The sequence below is a fragment of the Chlamydotis macqueenii genome, chromosome 1, assembly GCF_036417535.1.
Source record: "Chlamydotis macqueenii isolate bChlMac1 chromosome 1, bChlMac1.mat, whole genome shotgun sequence".
NCBI classification, from domain to species: Eukaryota; Metazoa; Chordata; class Aves; order Otidiformes; family Otididae; genus Chlamydotis; species Chlamydotis macqueenii.
In genome coordinates this window covers 138,857,574-138,871,554 of record NC_141556.1, presented here as the reverse complement: position 1 = coordinate 138,871,554, position 13,981 = coordinate 138,857,574, and positions in this window count along the sequence as shown.

The window sequence follows — 13,981 nt, the reverse complement described above, 5'->3', positions numbered from 1 at the left end:
GCAGCCAAAGGCTTGCAGCGCTGAGCAGTTTCTCTAGAAGCTGTCACTGTTTTCTCCTCTGGCATTTGTATCATTCTGGTACTGTATTTAGTATGAAAGTTGTAATCAACTTGCCTTCATTTCATTCCCTCTGTCTGAAGTCCTGTATATGCTGTATGTAATATGCCGTTGCGTCTTAATAACTCATCTAGGAACTTCTGACCAGTGTTGTGGTTCTGTTTAGTGAGGGGGGGCCTAAGGTGGTAGCTTCTGTAGGAAACTGCTAGAAGTCGCTCCCCTTTGTTCAGTGGACTCGGCCAGGCCTAGGGCAGACCTGTTGCTGGCCAAGGCCAAGCCAATTGGTATCAGAATGTTCCGTGATAACGCCTCTGCGATAACATATTTAAGAAGGGGAAAACAGGAAAAAAAAAGAGAGAAGAGAACATGTGAAGAAGCTGAGCGGGGGCAGAGGCGCAGAGGGGGAGGCGCAGGCCTCATGGGCCTTGCAGGCCTCACCCTCTCGCCTCTTGCCAGGCCGCCAACTGGGCCCAACTGAGCCCAGCCTGGCTGCAAGAAGTGGAGAGGAGATGAGCTGGATGATGGGAAGAGATTCTGAGAGGCGTCTTCCTTCCTGTTGTGAAGAACTTTTCTTGTGAGAGGAAGGGCTGGAGATGCCAAGGTCAGTTCAGAAGGAGGGGGAGGAGTAATACGGCTCCTGGCCAAGATTCCCCTGCAGCCTGTGCAACGACCATGGTGGAGCAGGTTGTCCCCCTGCAGCCTATGGAGGTCCACGGAAGAGCAGAGATCCACTTGGAGCCCGTGAAGGACCCCACATCAGGGGAGGTGGATGCCTGAAGGCAGCTGTGGCCCATGGAGGGCCCGCTGGGACAGCTCTTCTGGAGAGACTGAACTCCGTGGAAGAGATGATCCACACCAGAGCAGTTTCACGAAGGACTGTGGTGTATGGGTGGGACCCCACAACAGAGCAGGGGAGGAATGTGAGGAGTTCTTCCCCCAACCATGAAGCAGTGGTGTAAAACAACATGTGATGAACTGACCGCAACCCCCATTCCCTCTTCCCCCTGTGCTGCTCGGGGCGGAAGGTAGTAGAGATAATGTTAAGCTTGGGAAGAGGGAGGGGTGGGGGGAGGCTATCTTGTTCTCTGTCTCATTATCCTGCTGTTTGTAGTAATAAATGAATAGTTTTCCCCAAGTCAAGTCTGTTTTGCCCGTAACGGTAACTTTAAGAATTTTCTCCCTGCCCTTATCTCAAACCTCGAGCCATTTTTCCTTATATTATCTCTCCCTGTTCTCTCGGAGGGTGGGGGAAGTGAGAGAGAGACTGCATAGTCTGGTCCCAATCAGGGCTGAACTACCACAGTGTACCCTAATGCCATCAATCTATAAAGGGGCACAACCCATTTGTATTTCTGGAGTGACAGGAGGATCCCAAGAGCTGACTGTATTGGAGGCTGAAGTAAGTTTGACTGGAAATGAGTGGCAAAAGCACGCCATAGTGACTGGCCCAGATGCTCCATGCATTCTTGGTATAGATTACCTCAGGAGTGGGTATTTCAAAGACCCAAGAGGGTACTGGTGGGCTTTTGGTATAGCCACTGTGGAGACGGAGGAGAATAAACAGCTGGCCACCTTGCCCAAGCTCTCAAAGGACCCTTCTGTTGTGGGATTACTGAAGGCTGAGGAACAACAGGTACTGATTGCTACCACCACAATGCACCGGCAGCAATACCGCACCACCGAGACTCCATAATCCCCATCCTCAAGCTGATTTGTGAACTGGAGAGCCAGGGAGTGATCAGCAAGTCCCGCTCACCCTTTAACAGTCCCATATGGCCAGTGAGAAAATCTAATGGAGAATGGAGACTAACAGTGGACTATCGTGGCCTGAATGAAGTTATGCCACTGCTGAGTGCTGCCGTGCCAGATATGCTAGAGCTTCAGTATGAACTGGAGTCAAAAGCAGCCAAGTGGTATGCCACCATCGATATTGCCAATGCGTTCTTCTCCATCCCTTTGGCACCAGAATGTAGCCCACAGTTTGCTTTCACTTGGAGGGGTGTCCAGTACATCTGGAATCAATTGCCGCAGGGGTGGAAACACAGCCCCACATTGGGCGCCAAAAAGACTGTGATGGTTTAGACCAAATCACCACACAGTTTCTCGCTCACCCTCCCCCTCCCCAGGGGGAAGGAAGGAGAACTCGTGGGTTGAGATGAAGACAATTTACTAAAATAAAAAGGGAAAACTACAATAATAACAGAATATAAGGATATTAAAAATATACAAAGTGAACAATATTTGTTTTCTCACCACCTGATGTTGCAATGACAGATACAGCCCGTCCCGAGCAGCGATCACGGAAACAAAACCGAGCAGCAAGCAAAGGAGCAAAAGGGAGCCAGCAAGGTAGGGGGAACAATGCCAGCAAAACAAGCAGGAAAGATGGATGCCAGGAAGGCAGATACCCACCCTCGCCTGCCCCCACTTATATACTGAGCATGACGTTTATGGCATGGAATACTCTTTTTGGCCAGTTTGGATCAATTATTCTGTCTTTCTCCCAGCTTCCTGCATCTGCAAATTAGCGAGACTTGGAAAGCAGGACAGTGTCCTTGGACTCGTTCACAACAACTGGTATCATCAGGGTGTTCATCAACATTCTTCACACATGAAATCCAAAACATACCAGCTACTGAGAGGAAAAATTAACTCCATCCCTGCCAAAACCAGGACAACCAGATACCCCAAAAGACACCCTCTTAGGATGTCCGGGTTTAATTCTGAAGAATTCAACTGTTGCTTGTTGAGAATATCAGAGACATTATCAAGTAAAGTGGGAAAGTAACTCTCTGCAATTTTAAGGTTTAACTTAAATTACCGACTGGGCTCTGAAAGGGCCCACAGGGAGCTGGGTACATATTTCTTTGTGAGTTTTTGAGTAGCAGGGTGACAAGCTCCCCTGCACACTACTTTCCAGCTCTAGGGCTTATATACTGTTCTTCTTTCTGAATACCAAGCTCCTTATAGGGTTAAGTCTGAGAATGATGTGGCTACTGTGACACTGGACTTTGCAACACATTATTTTCAAAATAGTGACTCAGAAAATAGAATTAAAGGTGCTACATTCAAGTTTAGGTCCAATAGACTTAGAGTAGACTTGCTTTGCTGAGACAATAGATGTCATGGACTGGGAGGAAGCAGCACTTGAAGCAGCAGACTCCCCACTGCTCCATGCCCTGAGGAGAGATGCAGGGTTGTTCCTTCCACAGCTTGGAGATTCTTTTCTGAAAGTAGGCACGTGTGGCCTTTCCTATACTGATCATTCCCTTGTTAAGGTGGGAATGAAAAATATAATGTACTCCTGCTTTTACCTTCTTCCCTGTGAAACTCAGGACACCCTGACTTCCATTTTTTGGATTGCCTACGCATTTTATCCTCAACCTTATGTATCCAAAATGCACAGAGAATATAGGAGCAGGGACAGGACATCAGATTGCCTTTTTTCATTCTCTTCCTCCCTACTTAGTGCCTGGTGTCACACTCCCATTCTCTGATCAATTATATGATTTTTTTTTTCTGTATTCTGATACAGCTGCAATGACAGGTTATTGAATATATCCTCTTCCTCAGAATATCCAGTCTTGTGTGCTTAAGAGAGGCGAGAAATACTGAGTTTGATCCCCATTGTAGGGAGATCCAAAGCCTCCTCTCTGTGTTGTGGCGGCGTGTTCAGGTCAAATGTGAAGTTTTCAAGTAAATCTATTGTTTCCCACTTACTGTGTCTTGGTTCCTGTTACACAGTGAAAAACGCAAGATAGATGCTTGTTGGATCAAATAAAGGTTATTCCAAAAGAAAGCTCTTCGAAATTCTTACAGCGCAGAGATTGAGGCCTCAGCACCGAGTGTTTTTTGTTGTAAAGATCTCGCAGTATTGCACTGTACTACCTGTTAGTGCCAGCTGATGTGGGCTTCTCCACAGAGAACAGGGGAAGAAGGTTATCATACTACCAAGGGCAGCACCACCATCTCCATTAGCTTTTCTCTACTGCTACTTTTCATGGAGCCTGACTGAGAAAAATAATTCATGTTAGGAAAATCAACATTGTGTTTATTAGGTCCTAGCTAGCAAAGGATAATAGCTTAGTTATAATACAATATATAATTGTATTTCTATTTCTATTTATCATTCTCTATTTATTTTTATTTACATTAGGCAAGAATACAGCACTCACATTTATAATGAGGGGATCTTCTATCACATTTGGAGTCCAAAGAAACTAATGAATTGGTTATAGTAGTAATGGGAATAAATGAAATAAATTGTCCTGCAGAATCAGAAGTTGAAGTCTGAATTTAGTATTCCTGTAGTATATTTTTTTCAGCTAATGCCTATGTCTATAACACATACTTGAAAGCAAAATCTTATAAATTGAATCATGCAAGATGATCAGCATTGTTTGACAGGTCACTTCCAGAAGTGTAACGGTGCATTCCCTTGGGCTAATGTAATACAAAACAGATAAAGACTGGTCTGAGGTTCCTGTGGTAGATGATTATTCACAAAGTTTCTAATTCAATGGAGCACTAAAAATCTAAATAAAAATTATTTATTAATAACATTAATTAATTATATTACTAAAGTAAGTAAAGAGTGCTAATTTAATTCTATTGTTCTGAAATTCGTGATAAGGTTGTTATAATTTAGGAACAGTTTCAGATTTTTCATTTTCTTCCAACACAAGATTCTTGTGTTGATGATACTGGGAAATCAGAAATTTGATTGCAAAGTAAGGAGCTTGGGAAAGAGAAAGATTGAAAGAGACTGCACAGCTTAGATTTTATAAGGAGAGATAATTAGATTTGTTCATTAAATAAAAACTACTTATCTTTCTAGAACCACGGGATCATTGTACCAGAAAGTAGCATGCAACTGAAAAAAAAAGCATATTTTACCATCAAAAGCAGTCTTAAAGCTACACAGTTTGCCAAGATTTCTTTTAAAAGTGACTTGTAGCTTTACATTTCTTACTATCTAATAATATCTCCTGAGTAATTTTAAATGAACAGTATTATTGGAATATGTCAGCTGTATGGTTTTTTCAAAATTCATCTCCTTAGTTTGCAGGCTCTTCAAACTTGAATGATAAAGTTGAAATTATATGAACTTTTAAAATTAAATCTGATTATTATTTCACATGTTATTTGTTCATGGCTTATGCTGCTTGCTCAACATTTTCTTCGTTGAGGCATGCAGATTTCAAGAATAAATCTGTCACCAATTATTAGAAATATTTTCACTTTCAAAATACTCTAATGATCTGTCAGCCTTTTTCAAATATTTTTCATCCTCCAGATATTGAATCCTGAAAGTTCTGAAAACACCTTCTAGCATATCCAGCTCCTTCTATCTCTGTTGGTCAAATGGCTGCATGAAAATGTGGAGCAGGAAGAATTCCCCGGAGAAAATCTTGGTCTCATCCTGCATCCTCTCTGAAAGCAGAGATACTAAGATACATGTCACTAATTGGAGCTTTATAGATCTACATTGTAAACTACTCGGAAGCAAGATAGAGACTGTGCAGTTCTGTGGAACTGATCTATCAAAGACTCTCTGCATGCAAACCAATAAGTAGAAAGGTGACAATTTTATACTATCCTTGCCGTTTTGAAATGCTATGTAAGCATGTCTTCAGCACAAGGGTCTCCATACAGAGAGATTTCAGAATGCTTGAATCATCTCATCTCCTGTGTTTTCTTCCCAAAGTAACCACTGGAAATGATACATAGGAAAAATATTTTTTTTTTAAGGAGAAAAAAAAAACAAAATTACTGCTCCAATTTTTGGAAGCTAAATATGTGAAAGTATTTGAATCTTGCTGCTGGGGTTAAATCGCCTTTGGATAATACTCAGTCTAGTTTATGCTGGTAAAACCTGGCCCTTAAAGAGAGGAGCAAACCATATTCAACATTTTCAAAGCATGATTATGATGCCAGGTGACAATAACTCCTTTCAAAATAAGAAATAGAGGGCCATTATACATATCTTTCAATAGAGATCAGCCCTCCTACAGTTGCAGAGTCTACAGTAATAGCTCCTGTGGTACAATATATTTCTCATTGGCAAAAATGCTGAAAATGAATCTGTCTCTGTGTGTTCCTTCTTGCCCACACTATTACCAAGCCATAGAGAGGGAGGACAAAGAGCAAATTCCATTCAAGGTAATGGGTTGACGTTGTTCAGCTCATCACTTTTACTGTTAGCGAGTGTACTGCACACCTTCTTCACAGGGGACTGATGCTTATTCCATCCTCAGTGCAGCACAGCATGGTGGTGCTGGCTGTGGCGTGTTCATTCCCTGGGCTATAAAGCTATACTGAGCGCTCTAGCATGAGACTGGTTTGTTTACCTTGCACAGCAGGTGTGGATGATGAACATTCCTCAGTACTTTGAGTGTGAAAATGATAAAATTGATTCAAAGAATGACCTTGAGACCCATATCTTTCAGGTTTTAATGGGAGATATATATATATATATATTTACTTTCTTCCTTTGTGACTTTCAGTAGACGGTAAATTAGACTCTAACTAGATAGTCAGTTAGCTCACAGGAGTGGGGATGAGGGATTCAAATCAGCAGGTTTCATTGGCATTGCTCAGACTGTGTTGGTTTGTACCAACTGAGCTCTTGACTAACTTCTCAGATTAGTCTCATTCATCAATTAAATAGGCTCAAAAAGCATCACTACTAAAAAATGTGTTTATATTTATTTGTTTCTATTTTATGCTGATGGGGTAACTGTTTCCCATAGACTCACTCCACTGTAAACACATAGTAAGTACATATCCTTATGTGTCACATTAAAATCAAGATCCCACTATAGAGTTATTTTAAAATTATGAAATTCTAACATATTTTTAGCCAATCAGATTTCTTTATATTAAAGCAAAAGTGTACAAATGCATTTTTTGGTAGCCATTTAACATATTTTGTATTCTACGTCTCTGGACACTTCTACATGTCATATTTAATTTAAAAAAAAAAAAAAACAGGATCATTCTGCTGTAGCTGTGTTTTATGACTATTATTTACCATAAAAGAGTATGGAAATGCAATAAATGTATTCAAGGGTAAAAAAATACTTCCTCAATTTCAAGTGTTTCTATTTTGGAGTAAGTTTTATTGCACTTAACCAACAAAATATTACACAATGGCAAAACATCATATGAATAGAAAACTCTGCCTGGAAAATCTGGTTTTCTAAGATAGAATTTGAGGTGCACATTTCCTAGAAGGAGAGGTTGGGAAGGTAAAAGAATGTAACTGAGTACTGGTAAAGTCCCAGCGGAAAGGTAGGTAAAGAGAACAGTGATTTAGTGAACTTGAATAGGAAATCATGAAAATGACACGGAGTGAAAAAGACAAATTAGTGTGTTCTTCCCTGCCACTGTCAGAAGAGCAAGAATGTGAAGTGGAGAGAAAGGAGAAGCCAGGCTACAAGAAGTAGGCCTTAGAGGTGGGCCTGTGTAAACCTCTTGAAGTTCAATAAGGCCAAGTGTAAGGCCCTGCACATGGCTCGGAGCAATCCCAAGCACAAATACAGGCTGGGCAGAAAATGGATTGCAAGCAGCCCTGAGCAGGACAACTTGGGGATACTGGTGGATGAGAAACTCATTATGAGCCAGTAATGTGCGCTTGCAGCTCAGAAAGCCAACCACATCCTAGGCTGCATGAAATGAAGCATCATCAACAGGTAGAGGGAGGTGATTCTGCCCCTCTGTTCTGCTCTCGTGAGACCCCACCTGAAGTACTGCATCCAGTTCTGGAGCCCCCAAAGTAAGGAGGACATGGACATGTTGGAGCGAGTCCAGAGGAGGACCACAAAGATGATAAGAGGGCTGGAGCATTTCTCCTATGAGGACAGGCTGAGAGAGTTGGAGCTGTTCAGCCTGGAGAAGAGGAGGCTCCAGGGAGACCTTATAGCAGCCTTCCAGTACCCAGAGGGGGCTTACAAGAAAAATGGGGAGAAAGTCTTTAGCAGGGCCCATTTTGATAGGACAACGGGCAATGGTTTTATAATAGAGGGAGGTAGATTCAGACTAGATACAATGAAAAAATTGCTTACAATGAGAGTGGTGGAACACTGGAATGGGTTGCCCAGAGAGGTGGTAGATGCCCCATCCCTGCAAACATTTGAGATGTGGTTGGATGGGGCTCTAAGCAACCTGATGTAGTTGAAGATGTCCCTGCTTTTTGCAGGGGGGTTGGACTAGATGACCTTTAAAGATCCCTTCCAAACCTAACTATTCTATGATTCTAAGTGTAAGTCAGTATTAGTCTCAGTAGATATGTATTAATTCACATTAGCTAACATTCTGGTCCAAATCTGAAGTGGAAAAGACTTATATTTATGAATGATCTTGATTAAAATGGGACACTTCACACTTGTGGCCACCTCTAAAGAGGATCAGGCAAAGACAGCCTCTGGGCTCATAACACACACATCAAATTTTACTCTCAACTTGTAATTTGGTATTTGCATAAAGAGTCTTCTGAAAAATTGTTCTCAAGTCCAAAAACTGTCACACAGGTAAGTGACAGAATAACAATGAGCACCTCATGAGGATATCTACATCAACCCTTTGTCTCAGGTATTTAATGTCTGTGGAGCCAGAGGAAAGCAACAGTTTCTTCCTCTACCTATGTAATAATATAAAAGTTATGTAAACATTTCTAGATATAATTAACACTGCACTAAGTGAAATAACATGTAAATACCATCAATTTGTCTTCACAGGCTCTGCAAAGGTCTTGGAAAAGAGCCAATCAGATGGCAGAGTGAGGTGTGTGTGCCTCAGTTTAAAAATATGTTCTATGTTATTCCAAATTTTAGAAGTGATTGGTTTAGTAGTTTACATTTCTTCCATCATTAATCAACCAGTTCAACACTGTAAAATACTAAGCAGTTTCTGTGGCACAAATTGTACATAAATTGTCTGAACTTGTCTGAGAAAGAGAGGCAAAACCACCTAATGTGCCAAAAAAAAATGTATTATTGGTGAGAAAAACTCACCCTAGATTCACACTTTCCCAAGTTTCCAGCAAAATACACCTATAAGAGGATTACAATAAATGGTAATAAATTGATAAAGTATGGAATTTTAATAATGATTAGCTTCAATTCCTGTATTGCCCAAGCACAAGCCTTTATGAACACTTTGAACCACATAACAACAATTATGATAATGCAAAACTGCAACAGCAATAAAAGACTTTATGTAATACTGCTTTAAAATCTAATAATCCTTAACAAACATATATAATCTTTACATATATATATAATGCATTATTCTCACACTTTCAGTGAAAACTTTTTTCCAAGATGTTTAAGCAAAGACTGGTAAAGTTTTTTTTTTTGCTTGGATGTCCATCTAAACTAGCTTCAACTTTGCTGAGTTAAAAAATACAAAGTGAAGAGGAATAACTCACCAAAGAATTTTCAGCAGATAAATGAAATCCAAAATATTTAGCTGTTTTCAAAGCGTTTTGCAAAATTACCATACTTACAGTACCTTTATTTTCTACAGTGTTCCTAAGTTAGGATGAAAATAAGATGAGTCAATTAAAGATGCTATAAATAGATTGGATTACCAAATTTTACAGAAGCTTGGAAACTTGCCTTCTCAAAAGTGGTATTTCCTTCAAAATCATGTAATGGCTTAAATCAGTTAACCACAAATACCATAGAAGGTACTTAGAGCTACCAACAGTAAATAGAAACATTTAAAATGCTACTGAGATCCGTAGAGATGCTTAAAATATGTACTACATTCTCACAATGAGAAATTGAATTTGCAGAAAGAAGTAGGTTCTTTCAGCATTAATTTATCACATTTAGAGAAATATTTCATACATTTTGTAATAGCCACTGTACAATGCAAGTTCTTGACAGAAAAACTGTGACAATTCTGCACGTATTATTTACTCTGCCACAACATCGTATTTCAAGTAAATATCCTAATACCTAAAGTAGAGGTTTAGGTTATGAAGATAACTACTTGTGCAATGTCAAATCAAGGGCTAACTCATGTATGATTTTTAAGAAATATGCTCATGATCAACCTCACAGTTTGCAGGTTAAATCACCAATATGTATTATGAAACAAGAAAGCACTTGAGCAGACTTTAAGGTAAGCATTTGTTCTTCAAATCTTTTTTCTCCTAGTGTTATTTTGGAGAGTGAAAATTGGTACCAATGCAGGTACAACAACATTATAGGCATTCTGGAAAATAGCAAGCGTTTATGTGTGTCCCTCTACAATTCTTTATGAGAAAGGAGTGAAAGCAAATAGAGGGCAATTAGAAAATCACCTTATATCAATGGAAGTCTGAAGAGGACTGTGGGAATTTAGAATTCTGTTTCCAACACAATTGATCACTCGGAATTTTCTGAATTTGTTAGAAAGGTTTCACATACCTTAGTATTTGGTAGCAAAGGACATCCCCATCCATGTTAGTCATTAAGAAGTCCTAATGGTAGTGTTATAAATTCTATGTCTCAGTAACAGAAAGAGATTGAAACTACAGCTAATGTGCTTCTGACTTCTCACAACTGATGTTTCCTTTTAACTTAACCAAAAGTTTGTAAGTAGCTGCCTAGGTGATCCCTATTTTCAGTTGGCTATTAATAATTTTCTTATTAATTTGAACAGATGTCCAGGATGTGCTGGAGTAATTCTTGATTTTTGAAGTCAAAAGGCACAGTTCATTACTGTAAATTCTAATTATCCCTTACAGGGATATTCACAATTGCTAACTTTCGTTTGAAGAAATTAAGATCCTTCGTGCATACTTAATGAAGAGAGGAAGATTACCCCAGGGGCTGAATCCGACCAGGTTACTAACTTTTGTTTTTTCTACAACCTTGATAGGTTTTAGCAATACACTTGAACAAATCCTATTTCTTGAAGAATGAGGCCCAAATGCTCCAAAATATTGCTACTTTTTAACACACAGAGACAGGGCGCAAACTTTTATTAATATCTAACCTGCTGGCAATACTTTGTCTAATGCAGACTAGGATACCATTTGCATTCTTTGCAGCAAGACCACACTGCTGGCTAATGTTCAACTTGCTGCCTACCAAGATCCTGAGGTCATTTTCTGCAAAGCTACTTTCCAGCATATATTGGTGCAAAAAGTTATGCCTCCCTGGGTGCAAGATTTTGCACTTCCTCTTGTTGAACTTCATGGTGTTCCTGACAGCCCATTTCTCCAGCTGTTAAGGTTCTTCATAGCAGTGTGACCCTCTGGCATTCAGCCACTCCTCCCAGTTTGGTGTAATTTACAAACTTACTGAGAGTACACTCTGCCCCATCATCCAGAACATTGACATAGTTTAGCCTTGCTCGGGACCAAGCTACGCTGTCTCTCGCTCACTGCCCCCACACTGAGGGAATGTGAGAGAGATAATATAACAAAAAAAAAGGCTCAAGTTTTGAGATAAGGACAAGGAGAGATAATTGAAGTTACAGTTACGGGCAAAACAGGCAACTTGAGGAAAAGTATTTCAATTTATTATTATCAACAAAAGCAAAGCAAGATAATGAGAAAGAGAACAAAAAAAAAGCTTTCCCTCACCCTTGCCTCTTCCTGGGCTGAACTTTATTTTCAATTATCTCTACTCGCTTCCCCAGACAAGTGGCACAGGGGGGAAGAGAGAATGGGGGTTGTGGTCAGTTCATCACATGTCACTTTATGCCACTCCTTCATCGTCAGGGGAAGAACTCCTCACATTCTTCCCCTGCTCCAGTGTGGGGTCGCTCCCACGGGCTACAGTCCTTGATGAACAACTCCAGCACGGGTCATTTTTCCATGGGGTGCAGTCCCTCAGGAACCAGCTGCCCCAGTGCAGGACCTCTCCAGGCCACAGCCCACTTCGGGCATGTGCCTGCTTCTGTGTGGGGTCTTTCACGGGCTGCAGGTGGATCTCGGCTCCTCCGTGGACCTCCACGGGCTGCAGGGGGACAACCTGCTTCACCATGGGCTGCAGCTGTGCCTGGAGCAACATTACTCCTCCCGCTCCTTCTTCACTGACCTTGGCATCTGCAGCCATTCCTCTCACAAGAAATTCTTCACAACTGGCTCAGGCAGACGCCTCTCAGGTTCTCTTCACATCTCCTCTCCACTTCTTGCAGCCAGCCTGGGCTGAGTCAAACCCAGAAGGCTACCCAGCAGGAGGCTAGAGAGTGAAAGCCACAAGGCCCACAAGACTTCTGCCTCCCCCTCGGTACTCCCCGCTTCTACTTCTTCACATTTTCTTCTTCTTTTTTTTTTTATTTTCTTTCCTGTTCTTAAATACATTATCGCAGAGGCGTTATCAGGGAACATCCCGTCACAAATTGCCTTGGCCCTGGCCAGCAGCGGGTCCGCCGTAGGCCCAGCTGAGTCCACCTGACAAAGGGGAAACTTCTAGCAGCTTTCTCTACCCCTCCCCCCAAACAAAACCAACAAAATCATTAATGATAATGTTAAATAGGATTGGAGCCAGTATTGGTTCCATTAGCATATCTGTTACGATTTATCACGATTTATCAGTGACATACCATCAGTGGTATTAGGAAAAAATTACTGGATGTACTTTGACCTGAAAATATTTCACCTTCTGGATTTTTACAATAATAGTCAGCAGCAGTACTCAAAATTTTCCCATACTGAGAAATTCAAATGAATGAACTCCAGCAGTAAAAAGACAAAAACAGGGGGAAAAATTTTTTTTAAAAAGTAGCAAAGATAATAATCTACAAGCTTATTCAGTAACCTAAATGTTCTGTCAAGGTAAGCGATTTATTTCAAGTGACATAGATCCCTGAGGTTTTGAGGCCACAGCTCATTTGTGTTAATAGACATTGACACATACAGACTAATGAAAGATAGGGAAAAAATGAGAAAAGTGAAGAAATAATACGAGTGAAGACAAGATAGCTGTCAGGAAGGCATACATGGAAATAAGCAGCTTATACAGCCTACATTCAAGTATAATGTCTCTAAGAAATATGACCTTAATAAGTGCAGTCTATTACATCTTTAGAATCAGTACAGATTCAAAGCTACTTGCATGTAAATGATTATATTTTCTGTTGCCTAATATTATGTGATGATTAAAAATACAGCAATTTTTTTTGTTGTTCATGTGATTTATGCTCCAATTATGCTTAAAAGCTACAGTGAAGCTACTGGTGTCAGCAAAGCATGATACTCTCCAAAAGTTGAATCTAAGCAGATTCAAAGACCTCACACTTTTGGATTTTATTTCTAATTTCCTACAATAAAAGTTTGTTGCCTTTAAGTATTTCCACACTATGTTGTTTGCTAGAAAGACTGTAATACATTAATAGAATCATAGAATGGTTGGTGTTGGACAGTACCTTAAAGGTCATCTAGTTCCAACTTCTCTGCCCTGGGTAGGGATACCTTAGAATAGGCCACTTAGAGTCCCATCTGACCTGGCATTGAACACTTCAGGGATGGGACATTCACAGCTTCTCTGGGCAACCTTTTCCAGTGCGTCACCACCCTCATAGCAAATAATTTATTCCTTATATCTAATCTAAATCTACTCTCTTTCAGTTTAAAACCATTGCCCCCTGTCCTATCACTACATGTTGTCAAAAGGCCCTCTATAGCTTCTTATAGGCCCCCTCTGGGTACTGGAAGGCTGCTATAAAGTCTTCCCGGAGCCTCCTCTTCTCCAGGCTGAACAGCTCCAACTCTCTCAGCCTTTCTTCACAGGACAGGTGCTCCAGCCTTCTTATCATCTTTGTGGCCCTCCTTTGGAGTGATTCTAACAGGTTCATGTCCTTCTTATGTTGGGGGCTTCAGAGCTGCACACAGTACTCCAGATGGTGTCTCACAAGAGCAGAACAGAGGGGCAGAATCACCTTCCTCTACCTGCTGATCACGCTTTATTTCATGCAGCTTAGG